The sequence below is a fragment of the Podarcis gaigeae genome (genome assembly GCF_964106915.1).
Source record: "Podarcis gaigeae genome assembly, chromosome: 1".
NCBI lineage: Eukaryota > Metazoa > Chordata > Lepidosauria > Squamata > Lacertidae > Podarcis > Podarcis gaigeae.
The window spans coordinates 98,092,078-98,104,469 of NC_139678.1; positions in this window are offsets into that span (position 1 = coordinate 98,092,078).

Genomic DNA, 12,392 nt, shown 5'->3' on the forward strand with positions numbered 1-12,392 from the left:
ATGTTTTCTGCTCCATCTGCATGCTTTTATATGCATTATAATTATTTAATTTCTATGCTTTATTTGGATGCTACTCATCCTACAAGGTCATGCTGCATGTGTTTTCACCCGTCATTCATCTGGTATGTCCAAAGGTTGCATTCCATGCATGAACTTACGAAACCCCCTGCTGGAACAGAACAAAGGCCTACCTAGTTCAGCATCCTGTGCCCCACATATGGCCAACTGGATGTCTATGGGAAGCCCACAAACAAGGCATGAGTGCAACAGCACTCCTCTTCCCCATTTCATGTTCCTAAGCAATTGGTATTCAGAGGCATACTACCTCTAATACAGGAGCCGATACAGAGCAATTTTGACTAGTAAAAAGGTAAAGGGACCCCTGACCGTTAGGTCTAGTCGCAAGCGACTTGGGTTGCGGTGCTCATCTTGCTTTACTGGCCGAGGGAGCCAGCGTACAGCTTCCGGGTCATGTGACCAGTATGACTAAGCCACTTCTGGCGAACCAGAGCAGCGCACGGAAACACTGTTTACCTTCCCGCTGGAGTGGTACCTATTTACCGCTCTTTTGCACTTTTGGTGTGCTTTGGGCGTGCTTTCGAACTGCTAGGTTGGCAGGAGCAGGGACCGAGCAATGGGAGCTCACCGCGTCATGGGGATTCGAACCGCCGAAATTCTGATCAGCAAGTCCTAGGCTCTGTGGTTTAGACCACAGCGCCACCCGCGTCTAGCCACAGTCTTATCCTCCATGAATCATCTCCCTTTAAATGTGGTTTAAGATGGTGGCCATCAGCACATCTTGTTGTAGCAAATTCTACAATGTTTTGTGTGAAAAATGCTTCTCTTTATCAGCCTTGAAACTTTCCACGTTAACCTTAATTGGAGGACCCCAGGCTCCAGTGTTTTGAGGGAGGAAAACCTCTATGTACTTTCCCCATCCCATGCATAATATTGCCCAGCCCTCGCCCTTTACTCACCTTGAGCTCTTCCACAAATGGAAAGGTCCCTTCTGTTCAGAGAAGGGCAAGTATAGATCCAACATCATGAGATTCTGAACTCCATAACCCTGGGAAAAATTTGGATGAATGGAATTGAAGCATCATCTTTAAGTTCATTGCTTTGTGTTTTGCTACCCCTTTTCACATGGCCTCCAGTTGATTTCCATGTAATAAATGGAGAAGGGAAGGGAGATTTTATGTATTATGCTTAACTTGTTTTTTGGGGTTTTTTTTGAGTCTCTGTGTACTAGAGTAACAACATGCAAGAACAGAAAAGGAAAGGTTTGAAGTATGACACACTTTTTGAAGTGCGGGGGGGGGGGGAGAGCCCCCACTGAGGAAATGCCTCAGCCATACTGACAGCTAAGGAGATTGGTGAGTGCAGCACCTGTGAGATGAAAAGGTTATTCCTCCCTGTTTATTTATAGTTCATGTGTAGTTCTTTGACACCAAAAGGATAATCTTATTTCTGATCCCCCTCACCCGCACATCTTAATACATATGCATAAAATGTCTTATTAATATTTTGAACCAATGGTTTTTGGAATATATTTTGCCTGAAAGGGAATTACTAAATACCAAATTTTTGGCATGTTGTTGTTGTTGAAGAAAAAGATTTTGTAATCAAATCCTTGAAACTTTGCTTGAATGCGTGGCAATTATCAAACATTTGTTCTGTAACTAGATGCTTATCTTATACATCTTGGCTAATAAGTTCCATGAATACCATTGAATCTAACAGCTTCAAAAATCCAGTCTTTTCAATAAACTGAAACTGACACGGGGACAAATAGAAGATGCCTTCACTCTGGTATGGCTCCCCTTTATCACACACACAGCCCAACCAGACAATGACAAAAATCCACCAGCAGAATACAAATCAATATGGCTCACCTGATCCAAAAAACCCACCCACCCCCACTCACACATGAAAACAAAGACCACCACAGCCAACCACAAATGAACAACCACACCCTAGGCCAATCCCAACCTCTCTCACCACCAAAGAAACACAAGTGAACAGCAGAGAACCTGCACAAGCAACGCTGACACCAAACCCTACATCTATTAAGTAAAATAGAAACATCGCCATCCGACCCCACCCCCACCACCTCATTCCCCCTTTTCTTCCTAATGTCTCAACAAATGAAACTGATTTGTAAAAATGTTACATGGGGGGGGGGGAATACGAGAGAGGGACATTGCACACACTTTTGTAAATCAAGAAACTCTTTAATAAAAATAAATAAATAAATCCAGTCTTTTATTTCAGCATCTTATTCAGAATATATATATATATATATATATATATATATATATAGACATAAAATGTACTAGAAATGTTAGCTATTTTTAGTGGCATGAGATTTCCACAACCTCTGACTCAGAACCTCCCACTAAAAGCCTCCTTTCAAAAGGATGAAGAACTCTAAGGTCTGTCTGTATTATTTAAACCAGCAATTAGAACCAGATGTTACCGCACTTTATATTTAGATACCAAATTTCAACATCTTAAATGAAGAGAACGGTCTTAAGGAAGGAAGGAATAATTTCAAAAATGCAATTACTGCATATTGTTTTTATCTTCTCTCTAATTAATTTACCTGATTGCAAAGAAAATTAAGCTAATTTATATTTAAATTTGAAATTGGACCAGTGAGCAATTTAATGTCTTCCTCCATGAATCATGTGTGGAAGAAAACATAGCTTTGACATTCATTTAATATTATATTAATTCAGCCACTTCCCATCAAGCACAGAAATGCTGCAAACATACATACATTCATATGTCCATTTCATTTCTCATGACATGAAATACAACATCAGCACTAAAAATAACTACTTTGATATTTAGATGCCTATAAGGCACTCATTATACAAACCAGATTAAAATAAGCTTCTTTAAAAGTAATCCTCAAATATTCATGAAATAAGCTTTAAGTGAAATTGGACATGTGAAGTGGGAAGTCATCATTCATCATCATACTAAAATGCAAGATGCACATACCACACACATCACTGAGCTAGAACTGAAAGCCACTCAGAGGTCTTGGGCCAAGGACATTACCAATTCTCAAAAAAATATATAGTTTGCCCAGAAGACTGCCTGTCCCTGTACAGGCCTGTAACATTACTTAGATCATCCAGATAGAATCAGACCCTACAGAATATCACAGGGATAACCTGAAAATTGGCATTTTCTGCCATTGCCCTGCACAGTGGAATGCCCTTCCCTCTGCCAAACAGAAAACATATTAATAACTTCAGATGTCTTGTGATGCACACACTATTTTGTCCAGGTTTTTTTAACCCAGAAGATTGGATTCTGTTATTTCTGAATTCTGTTCTGGTGGGTTCCACACCCCCATACCCTTTATACATATCTATACTGGTTTTATTATACTCTTGTTAGGGTATGCTGTTTTTCTATATTGCTTAGAGATTATTTTAACAAACATATTAAGCACCTTACAAATGCTTTAAAATAACCAAAATAAATTTATACAGGACCTTTCATCCAAAGATCACAGGGCGGTTCACAACATACAAATACAAAATGAAAGTACAAAATACATAACAAAAACAAACCATGCTGGACTACAACTCCCATCATGCTGGGTGGGGTTGATGGGAGTTGTAGTCCAGCAACAAGTGGGCCAAACATTCCCTACTGCTGTTTTAAAGTATAAACTTAAAAACTCCTTTTCTAGAACAAACATTTGTAATTGAAGTCCCCATTTATTTTTACGACTAATTTGGGGATAGGTTTCTGGTTATTTCTTTAGCTACCCTTCATTTGATGCATTCATCTAGAGAATAAAAATGCGTCTGGATTTTGCACAGGTTTGCCTGTTCCTTAACACTAATCCAGGATATTGCAACTACATATTGGAATTACTGTATTTCATTTCCATTTATTTGGGATTTTCAGTAGCTTAATAAGAACACTAGTTTCCTATCTAATTCTGCTGCTATATATGCCAGATAGGAATCAAAGACTGATCATTTTATTTCAGTTTCCTTCTTGGTAGACCCTATGACAAGGGATTTAGAACCAGACTCAGAAATGTCAAGCAGCCCAAAGGCACTTTCTTTTTACAAAGTTGAGAAAATTATGTGCTTGCTCATAATTATTGCTAGGGAACTTCACCGCCATTGACTTAGAAATCCTCATTTGCCTAAAATTCTAGACTGTGATCCAAGTACCTGCCTGTTTTACTGCTTATCCTTCTGGTAATTCTCCACCTTGCTTTATATTGTGCTGCACTGAAATTTTATGAATGGTTTCCCAACCCAAATGCCAACATCCCCCCCCCCTTTCTCATAAATATTACATGTATAGCTATTTCCTCCAGTTTTTAAAAAGTCACTATGATCTGTGCCTAAATCATTAATCTCCTTCAACGGCCAAAACATCTTGTAGATACAGATCAATGAACCAGTGCCCACTCCTTTTTAAAAAAAATAAAAAAAACACCTGGAAAGGGCAGACTTTCAAAGTCAAGTTTAAAAAGCCATAGTTGCTCAACATTAATAAATTACAATGTTTGTATCTAAACACACACACACAGAGAGAAAATTATCCTGTAGTTTGATAACAAACCAAAAGAAGCAAGGGAACAATATATCTGCAACTTTTCATATGCGGTTTGCAGCAGAAAACTTTAAAGAACAGAAATAAAACCATTTCCCCCATTTAACCTCTATCACTGTGCATTGTTTTAAAAGTATGATCCAGTCCCAAGCAGGAATAGGTGTTATGGTGACATTCTGCTTAACTTGCAAAAGATGTCTGATATCTGCAAGGCACTATCCCTTTTCCAGTGTCTAACAGCAACTATCGTGCTGCCAGTTGTTAAGCGTCCTCTAGCAGCTAGAGTCTAGCTTATTCCGCAGTGAACACCGCTGTAGCACATGTCACAAAGCAGGTCACTAAGGTAAGGGTGGAGGAGAAATCTGATTCACTTAATATGTAAAGACGAACTTACATATTCCATACTTTCCGAAGCAATAAACGAACAAAAACAGCACCATTCTTCAAAACTCACATTGCTATTAATTTTGAGGTGCTGTTTTCCAGCCAAGTAATGTGTACAAAAATGCATGTACTAGGATCAAGTGTGCATATTAAACACATATGTTGCTGGGAAATTGCACGCAAAGTGAATTGTATTAGGGAAACTCGATTGCAAAAATGTGTATATTTGTCAACACTGCGTACAGAACTATACAGAACTGTACAAATATTTAATTAAGTGGCAATAGAGGGGGGTAGAGGTAAATCTGGGTTGAAGGGGAAGGATACAGACCAGCATGTTAATGTCAATGACATCATGTGGGTGCTGCAAAAAACATGCATCGAGCCCACAATGAACACCTATCTTGAAGCACCTGCCTAGGGTTGATCAACAGCACTATTCCATGTTCAGCTTAATGCAGATCTGCAACGACTTTGTACTGCTAAATCAATCACATCTGGAAGACCCTATTGTCACTCTTTTATAGCTCTGGTCTTTCTTACATAACAACCCCTCAGTATTTTCAGTTTGCAATGCTCCCTGTTTTATGAGTCAATGTGGAATTCCCAGAATGCTATCTGCTCACCTTCTTTCTTTTCTCACTTCCATTTGTTCTAACAGAGACTGCTATCCAACAGGCAGCACTTATATTCAGTCATCCTGCCTAATTTATATTGCTTGTGAAATCAACGGAAAACAAGACTTGGACATGCTAAGGTTCTTGTAGGAAACATTAATGTTATGATTATCGACGGGTCTGGGATTTTTTTAAAGTTATGGGTGCAAATAAATCTGACAAGCAGATAGCATTCTGTCTCTTGATTTTTGTCTTCAGTTTTTGTGCTTCTGCTATACCTGTGAGAAGATACTGTTACAGTTTCCAGACCCGTATATTTATTTGAACTGATAAAAAACTGAAATGTAATCTTTTGAAGTGTAATCAAGTGAGAATGTGTGTGTGTGTGTGTGTTGTTGTTGTTACCCATTTGAATGAACTCATACATAATCAGATGCTTAGGTAGTCTATCAGTTCCTGAAACTGCTGAGTTCTTATTCCTCAACAAATAAACCAAATCTATGTAAAAATGGGAAGCTCGAATTAGATCGATCTGTGGCACCTTTTTCTTTTCCATAGCCAAAATAGACAAGGAATGGTCAATTTTTTTTACATTTTTCAAATAGAAAACTGTGTTGCATCTTATAGTAGCTTCCAAGAGTATTTATTCCCCCCACCCCATGAACATCCCACCCAAAAGACCGCAACAGGAACACAGCAGAAACTACCTTGTCACTGGTATGACTCACTGAGCTGTCACTTTAAGAAAACAGGAGAAAAGAACAAAACACTGATATTTAAGCCCCGCTGCATATAATAAAATAGGCATTGTTGAATGGATGCAGCCCACTCCATGCCAAGGGATTAGGATGGGTAGAAATAAATAAATAAATAAAATAATAATAATTTATTATTTATACCCCACCCATCTGCCTGTGTTTCCCCAGACACTCTGGGCAGCTTCCAACAAAATATTAAAATACAATAGTCTGTTAAACATTAAAAGCTTCCCTAAACAGGGCTGCCTTCAGATGTCTTCTAAAAGTCTGGTAGTAGTTTTTCTCTTTGACATCTGGTGAGAGGGCGTTCCACAGGGCGGGTGCCACTGCTGAGAAGGCCCTCTGCCTGGTTCCCTGTAACTTGGCTTCTTGCAGCGAGGGAACCACCAGAAGGCCCTCAGCGCTGGATCTCAGTGTCCGGGCAGAACGATGGGGGTGGAGATGCTCCTTCAGGTATACTGGACCGAGGCCACTTAGGGCTTTAAACGTCAGCACCAACACTTTGAACTGTGCTTGGAAACGTACTGGGAGCCAATGTAGGTCTTTCAAGACTGGTAGTATGTGGTCTCGGCGACCACTCCCAGTTACCAGTCTGGTGCTATGCTAATTATTTCAATATTTAGTTATTGCATTTAATTGCTGCACTTATATCCCAACATTTTCCTCCAAGAAGCTCAAGATGCATACATGGTTCTCCCATCTTCATTTAATCCCTACAACAACCCTGTGAGGTAGGTTAGGTTGCAAAAAGGAGATTAGACAAATTCAGGGAGGATAAGGCTACCAATGGCTGCTTCTGGGATCAGATGCACCATGTATTTGAATACAGCCACTGGGGAGCAACAACACAAGAAGGTTGCGTCTCAAGGCCCCAAGACCCACCCCCAAAATAAATACACACAGACACTTACATTAGTTTAAGTTTTTGGGCAAATTTTGGCCACAACTTTATTGAAATACAATCATGTGTGCGGTATTGGCTTAGGCATTGACTCCCCACTATAACTGACTCCACCTCTCAGGGTGATCGTTCAATGGGGTAAACCAAATGAGGGAGCTAGATCGATGAGGACCAACCTAAGCTCACCCCGGGGTTCCTGTGGTCCTGGCATGGCCCTAGCCCCTCAAGCGGACTTCGGACGAGATCCAGGACCCCCAGATTCCTTTACCGGAATACCCTTATTCATGGAGGGGCAGGTGATGGCCACACCTCCCCTTCCCACAATCCAACTGAGCCAATGCCTAACCGCCACCTTACAAGTTGTGATGATTTGCTAAGGGGTAGGCAAAAACCAAATGGCTAAAAGCCAATTTGCCAAATGGAAAAAAATCCTACCCAGCCCCTGTTCCAAAACAGGCGACCCAAACCAAAGCAAGGCAAGCGACTCTACCTAAACCAGGGAGGGTGGGCGGGTGTTCAGCCGTGCAAATGCAAGTGCCCCACTTGCATCACACCACCTACTGGCTATTGGCTAAAACAGCCTGGCATGATCCCAGGGGAATGGCCAGGACTTCCTGCTCCTTCCCCCCCCCCCACCATTTTAACCCTGTCAGGTGAGCTCTTGGGTCCCAAGCGCAACCAGGATCCCATTTATTGCCAGTGCTATTTTTCTAGAGAAAGAGGTGACAGAATTCACCTTGAATGTCTCCCTTGTTCTTTTATATTGGCAATGGCACCCACCTGAGAGGTGCTGGAACTGACCTCTGGTGAGTTCCAGCCGGGGGAAAAAACCCTGGTTATTGCCCTCATGCCCTGCTTGTAGGTTTCTTATAGGCATCTGGTTGAGCACTGTGGGAAATTGGTTGTTGGACTGGACATACCTTTGGCCTGACCATAGGGGGACCTTCCTATTTTATAATTTGAGAGAAGACAGACTATTCTTGTTAAAGAAAAGAGAGGGAGGAAGGGGACAAAGGAGCTCAGGCATATCAACAGTATATTGGTTGCCAACTTTGGTAGCCCACACATTTTTTTTAAAAAAAAAGTTTATTGAGACTTCCCATATCAAAGAGAAAAAAGTAAAGAAACAATTACTTGGAGCATATAATACACCTATATTTTAGGCAAGGGCAAAACTAGTATACAGCAGAAAATCTCCCACAAATATCAATCCATAACACACAAACAAATAAAAACCAAGTGAAGCAATCAGGGAACCATCATATAAGTAATGAACTAGTCAAGCATAAAGAGAAGAAGAAATTAACTCAGTCAGCCTAGAATATCACTCCATAAAGCCACAGGAGTTGGAGGAAGGCAATCAGGCTCATTGACCAAAACATATTTAATAAAACAAAACCATTTCACATTGAACATATTTACTCTCTCTCCTTGGGTTCTTCCTTTCCCTCAATAGACAGGCCGGCCTTTCCATAAGGCCCACCAACTAAATCTGAGAATACCAGGAAATACGCTTACCTTATACATTTTTCTCCTGTGAAATGGTTTAAGGAACAAATTTAACTATGCTATGAAATCTCTTCCCTGTCCGTCTATAGAAGAGTGCTCTCACTTTACATGCCAATTATACTAAACTCATTTTCTGAATTCTTTCAACAAAATAGGTTTTCTGCAAAGAATGGAGGGTACATACAGGGTTGCATGAAATACCTCTTGAGATTCTCTAGGTTCTTCAGTATTGTGGTTTTATAATTTGAGTTATTTTAATACTTCATTACACCAGTGATGCACAGAGATATATTCCTATGGTCCTTATTTCAGGCTTTAGCATATGGGAGTGGACACTGAGAGCCAGTGTGGTGTAGTGATTAAGAGCGGTAGACACGTAATCTGGGGAACCGGGTTCGCATCTCCGCTCCTCTATATGCAGCTGCTGGGTGACCTTGGTCCAGTCACACTTTTGGAAGTCTCTCAGCCCCACTCACCTCACAGAGTGTTTGTTGTGGGGGAGGAAGGGAAAGGAGAATGTTAGCCGCTTTGAGACTCCTTAAGGGGAGTGAAAGGCGGGATATCAAATCCAAACTCTTCTTCTCTTCTTCTTCTTCTTCTTCTTCTTCTTCTTCTTATAATGAGAACAAAGTTACAGCAACCATGTTCAGAGCAAGCCTACTCAGCCCCATCTAGTGCCCAGTTGCTGCCATTGATTCAAGACACTGCTTTTTGAACCACTGGATCATAACCATAAAAGTTTTTGCTTTTCTTTCTAATGTCCATGGTTAATTTCTCTGCTTTCAACATTTTTTAAAAGAAAAGAAAATCCCATTATTTGTGGTAAATTTGCCATTCAATTAAATCTCTTGATAGATTTAGATAAACCTAGTTTTTGCAGCTTTAGATAAACCTAGTTTTTGCAGCTCATTAAAACTAAAGCATTAAACGATGACACTGAAAGAATATGAGCAAGCTGCAATTTTATTTTGCTGCAAAAAACTGTCAAGAGCAGCACTTTTTTTATGTTTCAAAAATCATATGTTTGCCTCAGTGCCACAAGAGTAATTGTTGATCCTGTGAAAGTGATGACGTATCTAGCAATAGACTACTGTTTTAAAAATCCAAAGCCACATTTTGAGCTATACACAGCTGTCCAATACGTACACAGAACCACCCTACACATGTCTACTCAGAAGTAAGCCCCTGTGCATTTAATGGGAACTTGCTTCCAGATTCCTGAACAGGCTTGCATTCTAAGGCAGGCTTATGCTGGCAGGGCAGAAATAAGCTCTACATTCCTTCATCCATTTCAGGGCTGTCGTGTCCTCCCCCGCCCCCTTTTTAGCATTTTCAAAAATATGAGAAAAATATGACCAACAAATGTTCATACTGTAAAGTTGTATAGTATTTGGAATAAAATTTCAACAAGCAGGAAGATTTTAAATGAGACTATGGCCACATTCGGGATGCGGGTGGCGCTGTGGGTTAAACCACAGAGCCTAGGACTTGCTGATCAGAAGGTTAGCGGTTCGAATCCCCACGACGGGGTGAGCTCCCGTTGCTCGGTCCCTGCTCCTGCCAACCTAGCAGTTCGAAAGCATGTCAAGTGCAAGTAGATCAATAGGTAAGGTAAGGTAAATGGCGTTTCCGTGCGCTGCTCTAGTTCGCCAGAAGCAGCTTAGTCATGCTGGCCACATGACCCAGCAGCTGTACGCCGGCTCCCTCGGCCAATAAAGCGAGATGAGCGCCGCAACCCCAGAGTCCGTCACGACTGGACCTAATGGTCAGGGGTCCCTTTATCTTTACCTATGGCCACATTCACATCATATATTTAAAGCAGCATGATGCCATTTTAATCATGCATTTCTGCCCACAAAGAATCCTGGAACTATGGAGTTTTCAGAAGATTCCCTAACTTCCCACCCTGAGCAGCAATTCCCAGAGTTCCCAGGGAGGAGTTGATTGCTAAACCACTCTGAGAATTGCAGCTCTTGGATGGGAATAGAGGGTCTCCAGTGCCGGATTTACATATAAGTTAAACATGCTATAGCTTAGGGCCCCCCTCTCTTGGGGGCCCCCCAAAAAAATGAAATTAAAAAACCAACTGGATGTACACTTCCAAAATATAAGATAAAAAACAAATAAAAAAAACTACATACAGCAACAGTGTTTTGTGCTCTGTAGGCTCCTATGATGTAAGTAATGGACCCCGCCTGCTAGCCTGCTCCCTAAAATATCACTGGTTTGCTCATTTCTATATCCAGTGGTACCTTGGTTCTCAAACTTAATCTGGATTAATCCGTTCCAGACTTTGAAAAACAATCCCTAAAAGATTGCATTTCACTATTAATATACTTAATTGTATTTCAGCTCAACAATTACTTTGATAACACACATATTTTGTTATGTGCAAATGGCTTTAGATACCTATTAGGTCCATAAATTACCATATAGCATATTTTCAACACAAAAAAACAGCGAGAATTTGTTGCTGACAAGGGACAGCTGGACATATAAAGGGCCCCATTACAATCAGTAGCTTAGGGCCTCATCAAATCCAAATCCGGCCCTAAGGGTCTCCAAATAACTATCAGCACTCTTAAACATAGTGCTTTAAGTGTACCATGTGAATGTGGCCTGTGTTAAATAGATTGCAAACTGACTCTGCTAAAAAAAGGTAGTGGGAAATTAACAATTAGCAAAAAGGGGAATCAGCTTTGAAATATAAAACTAAATGACTAGACATTTTTCTATCTTCTAAATAATGAGGTACCAAAATCATGGCTTCACTTACTCATTGCTTTTTATTCTGTAGGGCAAAGAAAGCGACCAAGGTTTGTGTATACATGGAGAGTATTTTAAATTACTCAACTTAATAGTTGTCACAATGTGGTATTGTACCATTAAATACTACACAGAAAGGAAGGTTTTCTCCACACTAACTCAGCCTGGATGAAAGAAGCAATTCAGTTAAACGCGTTTCAAACTCAAAGGGAAAGACGGGACTCCACACCGCCATCTGGTGTCACAGTGTTATATCGCATATACAACGTATATAAAACTTTTTCTTTACCAATCTAGCTGAGTCCTCAGTCTTTTTTCAGTCATTTGCAGCAGATGCTTCACAATTTACATGAACCACCACCACACACAAATGAAACTCTGACTGCAGTGGTATAGAGTAAATGTTGAAGTGCAGGAGCTCATCATGACGAGGTCAAAAAGTGAGGCCAAAGAATATCAACCCATGACATAATAGCCATTTAGGGATTGGGTGGGCATCAATTTTGATTTCTTTCAATTTCTCATTTTTCCAATCTCGAATTCAGTTCTCCACATTTTTGCATCAGTTTGATTTAAAAAAAAAATCAGCATTTTTGTGTAAATTCCCAATAAATACATTTTTGTATGTAATGTTTTCTGGTACACACAATTTTGCAAAGCAACTTCCCCTAATATAATGCATTTTTGTGATTTCCACTAATATAGGCCCTTTTTAAACATGGTACTGCAAAATTTGGAGAAGCACAAATTTCAAAAGATGGTTGTGCTTCAGTTCGCGTATTTTCCCATCGCCCCCTCTGCAGGGACAAAAAGGATGTTAAGGACCAATATTATGAGGTAGAACAATTTTGTTCTGCCATTATA